This window comes from Bos javanicus, chromosome 5, assembly GCF_032452875.1.
Source record: "Bos javanicus breed banteng chromosome 5, ARS-OSU_banteng_1.0, whole genome shotgun sequence".
Lineage (NCBI taxonomy): Eukaryota > Metazoa > Chordata > Mammalia > Artiodactyla > Bovidae > Bos > Bos javanicus.
This window is the reverse complement of record NC_083872.1, coordinates 91,291,502-91,308,485: the sequence shown is the minus strand read 5'-3', so window position 1 is coordinate 91,308,485 and position 16,984 is coordinate 91,291,502. Positions and strand designations below refer to the sequence as shown.

Below are 16,984 nucleotides of genomic sequence, written 5' to 3'. Positions count from 1 at the left end.
CTTCTCAAAACGATTGTAGAGAAAATTCTAAGGTGGTAAATTAATGCTTTGACTATATTCAGGATATATGTTTTCCCAAGTTCCTAATGTATTGAGTACTTGAAAATATAAAACGTCTAGGAAACCAGATAGTACAACGTTGATAATCTTGTTATATTATGAATTTTTTATATTTTGCTTATAATTGAATATAATTGAATATATTATATTCAAATTGAATATAATATATTCAATTATATTATAATTGAATATATTTTATTCAATTATTTTCATGTGGAAAAAAACAGAAGATGATCAAAACTAAGTAAGTAAAATCTTAATTCCATAATCATCCTCTGCAAATGTATAAAACAAGAAAATGCCCTTCTAATCAGACTTAAGTGAGATAAGCAATATATTATGATTTAGTTTTATTTTTTAAAATACTTACTTGTTTTTTACTCCATAATGATCAAATTATTTCATTATGACCTTCTTTAGATATTTCATGGGCCTATGAGCCTATGAAGAAAATGTTGAAATCTCGTGGATTTATGGGGTTTATACCTAGAAGTAGTCTTAGGGATATGCCCAACTTCTTCCTTCTATTAACTGAGGACCTGATTCTTGAAGGCAGAAGGTGACACCTATGGGTTTTTTAGCTTACTGTGGCAGAGCTGAGACCAGAATTCAGTGGACCCGGGCTTCTTGACCATTCCCCTGATTGATGCTGTGTCCTTGTTACTTCCTTCCACACTCGAGTACCACATGGTTTTTTTAATCTATTTTTACAATAGATTTATGCATGTGAAAACAAATCTACATGCAGTTATTTCTGTTGGACAGAATTCTTAACAGGCAATTCAGATAACAAGGTAACTACAGCCAGTTTTATAGTTACTTTTGTAATGAGAGAAATTTTATGGAGTGACCTTGAACATGTAACACTTTAAAATGTTTGATTCCCAGTTAGAAAATAATGAGCAAACTAGTAGAAAATTTGAGTAAAAGATGGGAACAGTGAAAGTCAGCTCATACTAAAACAAATACAAATAGCCACTAAAAAGATGCCAGCTGGAATGTGCTGTCTTACTCATCTGTAGATTGACCAAGATTTAAGTGTGGTATATTAGTGAAGGCAGAGGTAGACTAGTCAAATATCAAAGGCTCACTACCTTTGATCTGTTCAGTTCTATGGCTGCAACTTTGTCCTGCAAATGTATAGTATTTATATGAAGTTGAACTTTCATATATCTTATAATGATGTGCAAGGATGGTTACTGAAGTTTTGGTTTTATATATTTACACACACACAAAACACAAAAAGCAAAAACTGGTTACTGTTCAAATATCTTTTAATAATGAACTACTTGTATATAAATTACAGCACAGTAGAACATAATAGAATATATGTAGCAGTGGATGGGTATCTTCTAGAGACCAAATTTATTACGAGGAAAAAAAGAGCAAGTTTTAGAGCTGTGTGCATACTAATAAAGATATACATATTTATGTTTTCTTATTTAAAAATTCTGTTAAGATACAAGTGAAAATATTAATAATGTCTTCTGGGTTTTATTGGGTTTCAATGAGAAATATTGAGGATAGAGAAGAGGAAACTTTCCTTTTCACTTTGAATCTTTCTGTATTTTGCGATATGTGTATATATATATATATATATATATATACACATACACACACACACTTGTATGCACTCTATATTGAGGATAGAGCAGAGGAGACTTTCCTTTCCACTTTGTATCTTTCTGTATTTTGCAATATATATAGATAGATAGATACACATTTGTATGCACTGTATATTGGGGATAGAGCAGAGGAGACTTTGCTTTTCACTTTGAACACACACACACACACACACACACACACACACACACACACACTTGTATGCACTCTATGGCCTTCCCTGGTGGCTCAGCAGTAAAGAATCCACCTGCCAATGCAGGAGAACACAGGAGACCCGGGTTTTATCCCTGGGTTGGAAAGATCCTCTGGAGTAGGAAATGGCAACCCACTCCAGTATTCTTGCCTGGGAAGTCCCATGGACAGAGGGGCCTGGTGGGGTACGGTCCAAAGGTTTGCAAAGGGTCGAACACAACTGAATGACTTGAGCACACACACACATGGACTCTATACACATAATTTGAAAACATACGTGTACCTGAATGTCCATTGCAACAGTATTTACAATAGGCAAGACATGAAAGCTAAACGTCCTTTGACAGGTGAATGAATAAAGAAGATGTGGTATGTATATACAATGGAATATTTCACAGCCATAAAAAAGAGTGAGATTAATGCCATTTGCAGCAACACAGATGGACCTAGAGATGATCATACTAAGTGAAGTAAGTCAGACAGAGAAAGACAAAAATCATACAATATCACTTATATATGGAATCTAAAAAAAATGATACAAATGTATTTACAAAACAGATTCACAGACAGAAGACAAATATATGGTTATCAAAAGAGAAAGTTCGGGGATGGGATAAATTAGAAGTTTGGGAGTAACATATATATACTACTTTATATAGAAAGATAATTAACAAGGACCTACTGTATAACAGCACAGGGAAGTCTACTCAATATTCTGCAATAACCTAAATGGGAAAAGAATCTGAAAAAGAATATATACATGTAATACATAACTGAGTCACTTTGCTGTACACTTGAAACTAACATAGTATTATAAATCAGCTATACTCTAGTGGGTCAGTGGGTAAAGAATCCTTACCCACTTCAACGCATTAGACACAGGAGATGTGGATTCTGTCCCTGGGTTGGGAAGATCCTTTGGAGGAGGCATGGCAACCCACTCCAGTATTCTTCCCTGGAGAATCCCATGGACAGAGGGGAGCCTGGCAGGCTGTAGTCCATAGAGTCGCAAAGAGTCGGACACGACTGAAGCAACTCAGCATGCACGTGCATACTCCAATGTAAAATTTAAAAAACATTTTTAATGCAAACAAACAAAAAAAACCCTGGAGAGACAGATTGCATTCGTGGGTCATCCATGAAATAGAGCATGGGGTAGAATTCTTGACCATACTTTCCATACTAATTTTATTTTTAGTTTCATGATTGATGTTACAAAGTCCACATAGTGGAATAAGTTGTGCTGATTTGCACAGAGGTAGAATGGAACCTGCTCAGCTCTGGTGAGATAGTGACAGGATTTTCCTGGTTGGCGTGGGTCTGTCCTGGGCAGAAAGTGGTAGCACTGCCTTCCTCCTTTTCACATCCCATCTCTCTCACTGGGTGCTGTTTCCTCATCTCTATAGAGGAGCTATGGGCTAACAGGTGGTGATGTCTGTTAATTGCTTTCTTTAAAAAGGAAAAAAGAAGTAGAATTATTTATAGTGAGCAGTGGTATGTTAGCCTAATTAGTTGAAATCTAGAAATCCATGTATATCTTACTTACTTGCCTTCTTCTGTTTGGGAATAGAAACCAAATGCTTAGGAGAAAGAAGGGCAAGTCTTACCTTTGTGTTGTTTTAATTGCAAACACACAGTTCCTATTTCAGAAACTCACGTTGACTCCTCTTATAACCAATGATTACATCACCTTTTCAAGCAAGATATTTAATTCCTTGGCACTGGGAAATCAGTTTGGGGGATATCATTTTTTTTTAATGCAAAATTGACTCTCTTATAACTAATCTTGAACACCTTTCCATTCCTTTTGCTTTTTGATCCCATGCATTATTGTTAAAGACCTCTGCATAACGATATTATTTGTATTGAAACAGAAGAAACAAGTGTGATACTCCTGGATCTCAATATTATAAATTCATGCATACTGCTAAAGACAGGAGGAGAGCCTGAAAAACAACTGGAGTTGCAAAAGAATGAAATATTAGTTAAATCCAGATTTTTAGGATATAGGTTTTCCCCTGGTATATGGAGAAAGAATGGGCTTTTGCAGTAATAAATGGGCAGGTTAATTTCAGGATTGTCGAGGTTTAGCCTCTTATTTGTAACAGAATAGTCATAATGTAACTTTTTCAGTGAGAGAAATACAGGAAAAAGAATGAAGTAGAAGGTAATTTGATAAATTGATATGAAAATATAGCATTTATTGAAGCAAAAGTCTCTCGAGCCTCCCTCTTCTCCCATATAATTAATGTTATACTTAGTTTTATGCTTTGTAACTAGAGTGCTGTATACCAATGATTTTTTTTTTTTTTTTTAAGAGCTTGGGAGTGTCAGGTAGTAGGCAAATCTCACACTGTCAGCCTTGAGATTTATTATGTGTGTCTGCTGTTTGAGTCCAAAAGGGCTTAACAGCTGAATATAGATTTTAAATCACCTTTGGGATTTAATTTTTTTTACTCTGTAAGACTAGGTCATTTGACAGTAATCAAGGGCATTTTCATTCTCAAGACTGTTTTGCAAGCCCAGCAGAAAGCTCGTCCATCAGCCCAAGAGGGGTGTCATTCTCTGTGCAAGGCATACTAAACCTGGGGTCTTTCACACAAAAAATAATAAAACACGGGAGGGTTTGCTTTGTAGACTAATCCAGCAACTGAGTTTTAAATTGGCAGCACACAGATGGGGAACAATTTGGCCAGATACAGAGGATTAAAGGTATTTAGAACACAAATTGTGTTATTACTTTTGATGCGCAAAAAAACTTTTACACCCGAAAGTTTATTTTAGAAAATCACCAACTTGAAGACTGATTGGTTGCTGGGGGAGATCTGTCAGTGATTATTGCAGGCAATTATATTTTCAAAGACATGTGCAGTAACATGATGATTGAAAATATGTTGGTTACATGAAATTTTTAAATAACTGGATGCAATCAACATATTTTTAATACATATCTGGGGCACCCTGGTAGCTCAGTGGTAAAGAATCCACTTGCCAATGCAGGAGACGTGGGTTCAACCCTTGGGTTGGGAAGATCGCCTGGAGAATGAAATGGCAACCCGCTGCAGTATTCTTGCCTGGGAAATCCCATGGACAGAGGGGCTTGGTGGGCTACAGTCGGTGGGGTTGCAAAAGATTGGGACACAACTTAGCAACTGAACAACAACATATTTATATAGAAAGGTATGTTATATCTTTGAAATACAGAGCTTTCTTTTCAAGAAAAGAAAGATTCTTAAAGCTGTGCTTCTTATTTACTGACTCCTGAATACACATCAGCAACAACATTCAAACTTGGGTTCACCAGAGACCAACCAAGTCAGACCCATCTGGTGTGAAGTCTGGGGGTCCTGGTTTTCAAGAACTCCAGAGGATCACAGTGCACAGTCGAGGTCCCAAACCACTGTTCAAAGGTTTTGTTTGTTTCACATGGAAAGACACATAGTTGAAAGAAATCTTCTGGTTATCTTGTAGCAAGTGTAAAAAGAAAAAAAAGATCAATTTACTTCTTAGTAGTCTGGAAAATATCAGATTAAAAAGAACACCTCCCTCTCTAAGAAATAATTTGACTCCTTACCTGCTGCTGCTAAGTCGCTTCAGTCGTGTCTGTAGCCCACCAGGCTCCCCTGTCCCTGGGGATTCTCCAGGCAAGAACACTGGAGTGGGTTGCCATTTCCTTCTCCAATGCATGAAAGTGAAAAGTGAAAGTGAAGTCACTCAGTCGTGTCCAACTCTTAGCGAGAGATGACTGCAACTAAAAACACAACCAAATAGAAGATAGCTGCAGACCAGCTCTGACACGAGTTAGACTTGACCTGGGCTTAGATTATCAAGAAAGTTAAATTCAGCACTAAGCTCAGGCTAAAGGAGAAGCATGTGAGTAAGTGAAGCAGCAGAGTAGCATTGTATTATCTTTTAAATGTGTTAGAAATCTCTGGTTGAATGAAGCACAGTGATTTCATAGAACTGAAGACTCTGAAGGCTTAAGGTACAATGACTCAGTATAATTAAAGGTGAAAATGCTGGAAAGCATGAATGTGGCTATGTTGATGATTATTTTGATATTTTAAAAACATGTTGAATGCAACAGATTAGTACATTAAGATAATTAAGGTAAGGTCATGTAAAAAAAAAGTCGCTGGAAAACTGAGAAAAGTTAAATAGTGTCAGACATTCATAATTAAAAGCAAGGATAAATTTACCTGTGTTTGTGTTTTGGTAACAGTGATTGGGGGAAGGGTAGTAAACAAAAAGATGTTTTTGCTGATTGCTAGTCAGCTATGGATCAAATATGACTCATTTCATCCAAATTAGCTTAATCAGAAATAAAACTGAGTGTGTTCGGGTCTGGAGGAATTCAGAGATGATTATGACATAGTCCTTCCTCACAACAGATAAGTAAGGTAATACACCAGGATGTGCCTCTATGCTCAGTTGTGTCTGAGTCTTTGCGGCCCCATGGCCCCGCTAGGCTCCTCTGTACATAGGTGAATAAATACAGATGGGTGTGTAGGTGAGTAGGACATATACCAATAACAACAGTCACATCATCATGTTGACTTTTTTCATTGAGGCAGTTGTTGGAAAGGGGGTTTGTTCACTGGAGAAGCCAGTGCTGGAAGGACTAACATCTATAGGCAGACTTGTTGAAGTCATAGTATTTAAGTGGATAAATGGAATGGTGCTTAAGAAAATATATTAAGGATCTGATCTGTGAGTGGTGGGGGGGGGGTGGGGGGCGGGTGGGGGGCGGGCAGAATCGGTCAGGAGGAAAAGGGGAAGATGGTAAAAGGAGGTACTGCTTCGTAGTGATCTCTGTATTGTAGTCCCGAGGGTTGGGAGTTGAGCTCCACCTGGTGGAAACCGAGGCATAGCTTCGCTTCATGGAATAGGTCACAAGGTTCAGCCTTCTCGCAGAAAGGAAGGTAATGATTAGATACATCACTTGGCGTTGGCCAAGGGCGTCTCACGAGGCTCAGCGGTAGAGAATCCACCTGCCAGTGCGGCAGATGTGGGTTTAGTCCCTGTGTTGGAAAGATCCCCTGGAGAAGGAAATGGCCACCCACTGCAGTGTTCTTGCCTGGAGACTCCCGTGGACAGAGGAGCCTGGTGGGCTACAGTCCATGGGGTCGCAAAGAGTCGGACACGACTGAGCATGCACGCGCACGCTCACTGCGTCTCACTGGTGTACTCACTCTGTATACCAGCTCCTCTGCCAGCTGCCTGTGCTAATCCAGTTAATCCTTGAAACTGCCCTATTCCCCGTTTATCAGGGAAGGAAACTTAGTCCAGACACATGAAGTTGCCCTGGATCACAAAGCTGGGAAGTGGCAGAGCCAGGATTTTGACCTGGAGTCTGACCTAAGGGGCTTCCCAGGTGGCACTAGAGATAAAGAACCCGCCTGCCAATGCAGGAGACATAGAAGACACGGGTTTGGTCCCTGGTGAGGAAGATCCCCTGGAGAAGGGAATGGTAACCCACTCCAGTATTCTGGCCTATAGAATCCCGTGGACAGAGCAGCCTGGTGCGCTACAGTCCATGGGGTCGCAGCGCTGGGCATGACAGAGCAATGACGATGGTAAACCACCTCCTTTAGCCCAATCAGGTCGTTAGTACCTGAAACCAAACAGGGCTGGGCAGGAAGGGCTCACTGGGCTAAAGTCAAGGTGTGGGCAGAGCTGTGCACCTTCCTGGAGGCTCTGGAGGGGAATCAGCTTCCAGAGGCTGCTGGTCGTATTCTTTGGTTCCTGGTCCCTTTCCCCATCTTCAGAGCCAGCTCTGTTGCCTCTCTCCCACCTTCCTCCGAGGTCACACCCCAGCTCTGACTCTTCTGACCCCCTCTTCCACTTTTGAGGGCCCTTTTGACTCCATCAGGCTGCCCAGCGAATCCAGAACAATCTCTCCATGTTATCTCCCCATTTTAGCCACATTTGCAAAGTGCCTTTTGCCACATAACGGAGTAAAGTAACAGTCACAGATTCTAGGGATTAGGACATGGAGGTGGAGGGGTACCCTGCCCACCTCCCACAGTGCCACAGTGCCTGGCAAATTGCTGCCATTTGAGTGATTTATAATATTATTAGTATTATTGTCTTCATTATCATTACTGTTAATGATAGGATTACTCATTGCTAGTATTTCAGTTGTAACATTAGTGTCACAGCACTGCTGAAAATCGTATTTTCATTTGGGACTCTACTGGATCTGTTTGGCAGAGATGTCAATCTGATAATAAAAATAATTTACCATCATTTAACTTTAGATGACATGTTAGTTTTTAGAACTACTCGGGAAGAGAAATTATGAGCTCTTAAGTAGTGCAAAGATACTTTTTCCAGATGGTAGCATACGTCATTAGTCTTGTCACTAAGAATGTAAAGTTACGTGTGCCATTTTATTATTAATGACTTGGAAATATGAAGACTGGTCACAATTTATTTTCTTCCTAATGTATTTCTAATATATCTGCCTGAGGAGAAACTACATATTATATAATTTACTTTATATTTTATGGTTTAAATCGTTGTTTTTGAACAGCAAATAGTTACGTTTGTAAGAAGCAGCAAAAAAAATTTACACTGTTGGCTTGCTACTTATTTTAAAAATCTTCAAATTTATTTATATACCAATTAAAGCCCTGGAAATTACACTTGAACAGGAGTTAATATGTGCACTTAAAATGTTAAGTTTTTGTTTGGCCAGATGAGGGCACTTTTTCTTTATATTTCTGGAATTTGAGCTGTGAAGCAGATTTGTTTTTCTCCATCCAAGCTGTTAACTTACTTTCGGTTATTATTGCCAGTGAGAGAAATAGTTTTGACATTTTTAGTGTTTTGATTGTGTTGTATTCTTACAGGTTGATCTTTCCCCCAAAAGACAACCTTCAGTGTTTGTTTGTTTTTTTGCGAAATTTTTACATATGGAAACTTTAAAATGAATGACAATTTCTGTGGTACAGGATAGTTTTAAGAAATATATGTGTGTGCAATTTGTAATTTTGCTTATAATTAGTAATAGAAGTTGAAATTTACATTTACTCTAATTTGACTACTCTGTCTATAGCAAGATGAAGTGGTGTTAGCTGGTGTTAACTCTTCTCCTTATCAAATGTCTTGTGCCAACTTTACATTGAATCAGTGTCACTTTGCATTTCCATCAAAACTGCAAGTAATGGAAAATAAATAAAAATACCAGAAATATTTTGTCTTAAGACATATCCCCAAACCAAAAATAAATAAAGTTAGATAGAACACAGTCTGACACCTATAAGTAAAATATCAGATGTGGCATGTTTAACTTTTTTATTTTCGTGCTGGCTGTCAAGGGCTGGGTTGAGTTGAGTAGGAGAAGGTTTCTAAGGTTATGTGCTTGCCTGTTTCTAAGGTTATGTGTTTGTGGTCTGTACTAAAAACATACAGACTGCAAACTTGATGTTGCTGTGAATAACCTCAGGAGAAAGCCAAAGACAGAGGGGTGTTGAGCATTCTCCTAAAGGGCCCCTGTAACAAAGGTCTTGTCATCTCACCGTAAACAAAACACATTTACAGCTTCTTTTGAAAGTTAAGTTTCTGAACAGTAACGAAATGAGAACTGTTGCTTATTAAAGTTTAAAAAACACTAGTGGAAACACATCATCAAAACTTGATTGATTTGAACGAGATTCAAAAAGGGGAGAAACCAGCAGCTTCGTTTAAAGCTGTGAGAGACAATTTTAACAGTCGTGGGAAGGAATGAATTATTTCTAAAATATAGGTGTAACAAGATGAGTATCTGGTTGGGGAGAGACTAAGGAGTCTGTAGTGGATTAAAGAAAGCTGCTGTCCAGTGACTCTGGAAGGGGGTGGGCCATCGATCAGCGAGGCAGCTGCCCTCAGTGTGCCCTGTGATCGCTGTCATCACCGCCCTTCTTTTGGGTACTCGCTGTGCTGCAGGGCCTTCTCCTTCATTTGCTCTCATCAGCATCCCTGTGAGACATGGATTATTATTCCCATTTTAAAGATGAGGAGATTTGAGCCCAGAGGCATTGAGCAATGCGTTCAGTGCCACAGAAATTAGAAAATAGTATATCCACTTCTGTGGTGGCTCAGTGGGTAAAGAATCTGCCTGCAGTGCAGGAGACCCAGATTCAGTCCCTGAGTCAGGAAGATCCCCTGGAGAAGGGAATGGCAACCCACTCCAGTATTCCTGCCTGGGAAATCCTACAGAGGAGGCTGCTAGGCTACAGTCCATGGCATCGCCAGAGTTAGATATGTCTTAGTGACTAAACCACCACTTCCAGACCAAAATTCAAATCATAAGAATTAAAGACACTTTAAAGATAGGAGGAATATTGCCAAGAAGCAAGGGCTTTGGATTGAAAGGATGGCGTTCCCAGTCAGCTCTGTCTCAGAACGCCATCTCTTGGTGGGTTGATGGATAGCAGCTGAGCTGCTTGGTACCTACAAGGAAAAATTTGCCACGGCCTCAACAGCAAGCACGGGGCTTGCCAGGTGGCGCTAGTGGCAAAGAACCCGCCTGCCAATGCTGGAGATGTAAGAGATGCCAGTTTGATCCCTGGATCGGGAAGATCCTCTGGAGGAGGGCATGACAACCCACTCCAGTGTTCTTGCCTAGAGAATCCCATGGACAGAGGAGCCTGGCGGGCTGCAGTCCATAGTGTCGCAAAGAGTTGGACAGGACTGAAGTGACTTAGCACGCACACAGGCATGCAACAGCAAGCACATGTGCGGCCCATTGATGGGGGAGAGCAAAGAAAAAAAAGGGGGGGTGTTTCCTGTTGCTTAACACCTTTTACTTTATGGCTGTGCCACTTGGCATGTGGCTCTTAGTTCCATGACTAGGGATGGAACCCGTGCCGTCTGCAGTGGAAGGGTGGAATCCCAACCACTGATCACCAGGCGAGTGCGTCCCTCCCCCCAACTTTTTGTTTATAAATTTTGGTGCCGACCTTTTGCTTGCCTAGAGCTTACCAAGACACTGAGTGTTTGAATAATAATGTCAAACTTTTTTGTTTTCCTGACAGCCCTTTATAACAAGTAGTAAATATTTGAGACCTGGAAAATTATGTATCTTTAGTCAGAATTAACATTTTTCTCTCCCTTTCATTAAACGTTCATGGGGAGCCTCCCATGCGCTAGCCGCCCGCCACGGCCTGTTGGGATACAGTTAGATGTCAGACACGGCTGTGCCCTTGCTGTTGACTTAGTCTGGGGTGGGAACTCCGGACGTGCAGCAGTCCTTCCACTGAAGTGGATCAATACTGTGGCAGTGGCAGAGTGCCCTGTGGGCACACACCCAGGCCTGGGCAGGGTTGGGAAGGGGCGGTGCTTCACGGAACGCGTGATGTTTGAGCTGAGTGCTGCTGCACGAGTGATCAGAATGCTTCTCACATGGGTAACGGAGAGAGAGGAATGGCTGGCTTTGAAAGGGAAAGCATCTGTTCTGGATATTTGAGAGGCAGTACCTAGGTTTTGAGGTGTATGTTTGGGGTATGTTTGGAAGTGGAATTTTTAAAGTAGTTTTCCTTTTGGGGGTTCTGGGGATGAATATTTGAGCATCTTGAATGGAAGCGACAGAAAAGATAGGCTAGTTATAGAATGAGATAGAAGGAAGAGAGGAAAACTGGGGAGTGAATGCCCGAGGAAATTGGAGCGGTTCCTGGAGGCTCAGAGTCCAAAGGCTGAAAGGTGCTTCGAGAAGAGGTGGTGGGGTCTACGGAGGGATTGCAGCGCCCCCTTGTGGAGGAGTACGAGGAAGGCACAGGGTGTGGTTAGGCTGCCAGTTTCCCGAATACAGCAGATGTCCTGCAAGGTTAGACTTCAGGTGACGTTTCAGAAACGTGCCTGCCTTGGTTTTACACCGGTTCTTGACTTTGGAGAGGGTGTCCAAGGGCCTCTTTGAAGCCGCGTACAGACGTAGGTTCATCTCTTAATTTCATTCCCGGGGCATTGTCCTCTCCCTGCCCATCTTCCTCTGAGAATCTAACTTTGTATTTTCCTGGGAAAATAACTCCCTCCTCGCTCTCAGGCCTGGTCTTGTCCTGTGTCTGATGCAGATCTGACCTTAGCAATGCGACCTTAGGTGATGTGACTGGACCAGTGAGACTGGACCCTGGGACTTTCCCGAAGCTCTGGAGAAAGAAACTCTTTTGCTGGATTCCAAGCTTGTAAAGCTGTAAACCCACCACTGTCCTCAGGGGAGGAGAGTCTCTGAGAGCTGGGGAGGGAGCCAGGGAGTTGAGACAGACAGATACACACACTCCTTTATCATTTGAGTTGAGTCTCTGAATCTGCTCCTCAACTTTTCAATTTTTTGAGCCACTAAATTCCCTTCTTTTAAGTTATGTTATTTTGAATTGGATTTTCTGTCATTTGAGGCTCAAAGAGTCTATCGTTCCTCTAAATCTATGTCCTAACATTATTTTAAACCCTGCAAATGATTCAGGGGTTTGCAGTTTGGTAGAGGCCCACACTGAACAGAATTAAATGGTTTTCTCTGTCCAGTTATTATCAGGAAGATTTGCCCCACAGATCTAGATCCAGTATTGCTGTCATTAACTAATTCATAATGGTCATTCTTGGGACAGTTTGATCTTTATTATAGACATCCATGTAACTTTTTTTTGTTGTAGTTGAAGAGATGGGATAGTTTTATTAATGCCTTTGAGATTCATCAAGGGTTAACCCATTTATCTCCTTTAGCTTCTTTCAGCAAGGATATTCGTTTGAAACGTTGGGATTCTGTTTTATTCGTTATCTGTCTCTATAGACTTATAACTATTCTTGCCAGCCATAAATCTGAGATCTCGGAATCAGACCGTAAAGCGTTAAACCAACATAATTTGCCAGAGGCTCCATAAAATAAAATATGAAGTTGTCCCTGACTCTTGCTAAGTTAAATAACTTGAAGAAAAAGAAAAACGGTTTTGCTAATTTTGTCATTAGGAGTAAGCTTCCGATTCAGTAGAAAAGGATGGATATTTTAAAATTTAATCCAGTGAAAACTTCTTACTGGAAGGTAACATTAGAAATAGTAGGGCAGTTGGAGAGTACCCGCTGTGGTCATCTGATTTCTGGGGGCATTAAGACACGTGGCCTCTGGGTTGAGTTAGCGAGGCTGGTCGCAGGGAGGGTGATTACTTACTTCTGGCTGCACCTGCAGTGAAAGAAGCTCCTCCCGGGCACCCGCTGATGCTTGTTGGGTTACATAGGAAAAGAAACTTAGATTACAGTCACCTGTGGGTAGCTGAGAATGTGCCTGAATTTAATACATTAAATTCACTTTTTTCTAAGGAAAGAGACATTTCATAAAAGAATAATACTGACTAATTTCTAATTAGTAGGTAGAAGAAAAGAAGTAAGAGGAAAAAGGTTAAATTGAAATTGACTCCCTGTCCACACTCCCTTGGGCTTCCCTGGTGGCTCAGATGGTAAACAGTCTGCCTGCAATGTGGAAGACACGGGCTCAATCCCTGGGTCGGAAAGATCCGCTGGAGAAGGGAATGGCTACCCACTCCAGTAGTTTTGCCTGTAGAATACCATGGACAAAGGAGCCTGGCAGGCCCTATGCTCTGGTTGTGTGTTCCTTGAAATTAGTCTGAAGTTCTCAGCATCCGTGCTTTTTTACTTTATTCTCTATCTAAAATACCTCTTATGAGACTTTCCTGGAAGTCCCATAAATGTCCTGTCTCAAAGAGTCGGACATGAATGAGTGACTGATTAACGACCTGGCGGTCCAGTGGTTAAGACTCCAGGCTCCCACTGCAGGGTGCGACCCCTAGGGATCAGAGGAACTAAGATCTGAGGAACTAAGATCCCATATGCCTCAAGACACAGAAGAAGAAGAAAAAAAACCTCTTATGAATTAGTGTTAAATTATATATCTTACAAATTATCACTAATTAGTATATGAAGTCCTGTATTCTAGTGCAGCTCACACTCCAAGAAGCTTTGGGGCCATTATAGTCAGATTTAATCCCTTCCCACGCAAGCATATCTTCCCTTCTCTCCCCCTCCATTTGTGCAGAATTTTTATTTTATTCCTACTACACCCTTTAGGCATTATGTTAGGTATTAGTAGGTCAAAGAACAACATGCTATTCCTGCCCTCTGGTGGTTGAAATAAACATTGCAAACAAGTGTGTAAAGATCTGTGCTGCGGCTCTTCCCAGCCTTTGCATCATCCATTTATTCCAGTCCCTGCTGGATTTATTCGTTCACTGTTTTGTCAGCCATGTGACGAACATCTTCTGTATGACAATCTTTATCAGTACTTTAAAGGTACCTTATCTGGTATAGCAGAATTTTGGTGTTTGTAGTAACAGCATCGGAGAAGGCAATGGCAACCCACTCCGGTACTCTTGCCTGGGAAATCTCATGGACGGAGGAGCCTGGTGGGCTATAGTCCATGGGGTCGCGAAGAGTCGGACACGACTGAGTGACTTCACTTTCACTTTTCACTTTCATGCATTGGAGAAGGAAATGGCAACCCACTCCAGTATTCTTGCCCAGAGAATCCCAAGGACGGAGGAGCCTGGTGGGCTGCCGTCTATGGGGTCGCACAGAGTCGGACATGACTGATGTGACTGAGCAGCAGCAGCAGCAGCAGCAGCAGCAGTAATAGCATACGTAGGTGAAGTCTTTCAGATGGAATTCCAAAAAGCATGCTTTCGATGTGTCTAGATCTGATTTTGCCTCTGTTTTGGGTTGCAAAGCGTTTCCTGTCTGCATCTAACATTTCTAAGCCTGCTGAGCTGCAAATGGGTTGTACATGTGATGGGTGGAAAATAAAGAAATGTTGTATACCTTGGCTCTCTTTCTTTTTCAAAGATGTATTTATTTTTTCATTTTTGGGTTGTGCTGGGTCTTCATCGCTGCACGCAGGCTGTCTCTAGTTGCGGAGGGCAAGGGCTGTTCTTTGTTGTGGTGCTTGGGCTTCTCATAGCTGTGGCTTCTCTTGTTATGAAGCACAGGCTCAGTAGTTGTGGCACGTGGGCTTAATTTCCTTGCTGTGTGTGGAATCTTCCTGGAGCAGGGATTGAACTGGTGTTCCTTGCACTGCAAGGCGGATTCCTAATCACTGTACCACTAGGGAATCCCCCTCTACCTTAGTTCTCTTTTGCCGCCTAACAAATGACCTCAAAACTCAGCAGCTTAAAACAATAAGCAATTACTATCTCAGAGTTTCTGTGGGTCAGGAAATATGGAAGTGACCTAGCCAGGGTGGGGAAGGGGTTCTGGCTCAATCTCTTAGAGGAGTGCTGTAAAGATGTTGCTCAGGGCTCCAATCACCTGATGGCTTGTCTGAGGCTTGACTCTGCCTCCAAGTTGATCCTGATTGGTGGGAGGCTACAGCTCTTCAGATCATGGTCTTGGCTTCCCCATGGTGTGAGTGATTCAAGAGAGAACAAGAGAGAGACCTCAGTGTCTTCAGTGACCTTGCCTTAGAGGTAGGGGTTGACTCTCAGGAGGTGAGAGTCAGTGGACTGCTGGCCACCATGCTTGTGAGCATGCATATGAAGATATGGGCCCCAATTCACTGGTATCTTCAAATGAAAGTATTTTAGAGTGAAATAGAAGGTTGAAAAATTAGACCAGCTCACCTTCACTATAATTTCATTCTTCACTGCCCTGGGAGAATGTCAATAAGTTCTCAATGCTCCCACACTAGAGCTTTTATACTATACTGTAGTCTGGTAAGGGTGCAGTGTATGCCCAGTGGCTTAGTCCTGTCTGCCTCTTTGCGATCCCATGGACTGTAGCCTGCCAGGCTTCTCTGTCCTTGGGATTTCCCAGGCAAGAATATTGGAGTGAGTTGTCATCTCCTTCTCCAGGGGACTTCCTGACCCAGGACTCAAACCCACACCTCCCACATCTCCTGCACTGACAAGCAGATTCTTAACCACTGCACCCCCTGGGAAATCCCCCAAACTAATGCTTTTAAATGGAGAGAAGTAGGGAAAGACTAATAACAGATACAAGTTTTATGGGAACAAGCTTTTTATAAAGGTGGGACGGGAACATTTTCAGATTTGAAAGCTGGGGTCTGTTTCTGGACTAGTCAGTGCTGAGAAGTCTTCCCTCTGAGAGAGTACTTAGTGATGGCTGCTTGTTTTTCAAAGATTCTTTGTCAGATTGCTTACATATTTTAATTTGAGCAGTGAGCACCATTTGGGTCTGTACCCTGTCAGAACACCAGCAGTCTCATCACAGTTGTGATGAAAAATGGCAGAAATTCAAGCAATTGGGTAATAAGAAGACTGTGGCCACCTCATGCATATGCAGGTTGAAACATTGCTAGGTTGCTAAGCACGGATGTGAGCAGAACTAAGAGTAAAGTGTCTGAAACAGAATTTTATTTTGGTATTAAGAACATCAGGTCTTTGAAGTAAAATTAGAAAGGAAAATTAAAGTTGCCATTCCTCCCTGCCACCTTCCGCCCCAGTAATCTTTCTCCTCTCTTTCTCATCATATCCTAATACATGTTTTTCCTAAGTGAAATCTGTCTTCAGGTGGGTGTGTTCATTCTGAAAGTATAGCAGGACTACTTTCAGCATCATAAATGGATGAGAAAGAAAAATATGGGAAGGATGTAAACACCTTAAAATATTAGCATTCTGTTGATCTGGTTTTTCATATCATGGGTTCAGTACCATTTTAGAAACAAATCATATTAGGAATGGTGTTTCTAACTATGCAGTTTTATCGATGCTTCTGGTAATAGCCAACCTAGAGTACATATTTCCATGGAATAGCTATAACAATCCTCAATGTTCGTTTATCTTTAAGGTCTTATATTGCAGGTAAGACTTACGAAATTAATGCACTAATAAATTTGTAATCCCCAACAGCAAAAGGTTTGATTATAATACATTAGACATTGAGATTATTTTCTTAAGAATTTACTTCATTTACTTCATTGACTATTGAGCTGAACCCATTCATTTCTTATTTTGTGATCGAGTATTTACATTTATAATTTATATGTAAAGGCATTGCATAATTTTAATGGTGAGATAAATTTATTTATTTTGGTCTTAAACAATATCTTTGTTTTTACACAAAGCAGTACAAAATGAGGCAGTTCCTTAAAGGGTGACTTGGAGCTAGAAAA

At 41.1% G+C, this 16,984-nt stretch overlaps 1 protein-coding gene and 1 long non-coding RNA gene across 10 annotated transcripts in view; one reads left to right on the top strand and one right to left on the bottom strand.

The window, feature by feature from the left end:
- The window catches only part of PLEKHA5 (pleckstrin homology domain containing A5), a 261,962-nt gene that overhangs the window by 63,826 nt on the left and 181,152 nt on the right, over positions 1-16,984 (top strand). The gene's annotated exons all lie outside the window — the stretch shown is intronic.
- On the bottom strand, positions 5,026-5,717 carry LOC133248041 (uncharacterized). The gene is made up of 2 exons (XR_009736601.1): positions 5,450-5,717; positions 5,026-5,339 (listed from the first exon to the last, which is right to left on the bottom strand). It is a non-coding gene; the product is annotated as an uncharacterized LOC133248041 (long non-coding RNA).